The following is a 267-nucleotide window of genomic DNA, read 5'->3' as shown; positions in this document are numbered from 1 at the left end:
CTACGGTAATCATGAATTTAAAAGAAGTTCAAATTGTGGTTAGCCTGAAAAAAGAATTGAAATGTTTTTCAAAAAAAATTTTTTTTTTACTAGATTACTACAACATATCGCGGATTGGTTACAACCCCCCCCCCCTTTATTTTTTGGGGGGAAAAAAATGTATTTATGAAATCTGAGAACGAGGGAAAGAAAAAAAATGTAATTGGATAAGACTTAAGTATAATAATCAATTACGACGTATAAAGAGAAAAACGCCGGAGGGAGGGA

General features: G+C 32.2%; 1 protein-coding gene across 2 annotated transcripts in view; it reads left to right on the top strand.

Moving 5' to 3' along the window:
- Positions 1 to 267, top strand: part of LOC119586525 (neurotrophin 1-like) — a 28,112-nt gene that overhangs the window by 16,420 nt on the left and 11,425 nt on the right. The window lies entirely within an intron of this gene.

The sequence above is a fragment of the Penaeus monodon genome, chromosome 21 (assembly GCF_015228065.2).
Source record: "Penaeus monodon isolate SGIC_2016 chromosome 21, NSTDA_Pmon_1, whole genome shotgun sequence".
NCBI classification, from domain to species: domain Eukaryota; kingdom Metazoa; phylum Arthropoda; class Malacostraca; order Decapoda; family Penaeidae; genus Penaeus; species Penaeus monodon.
Note: the sequence above shows the minus strand (reverse complement) of the source record. Positions and strands in the feature narration are given on the sequence as shown.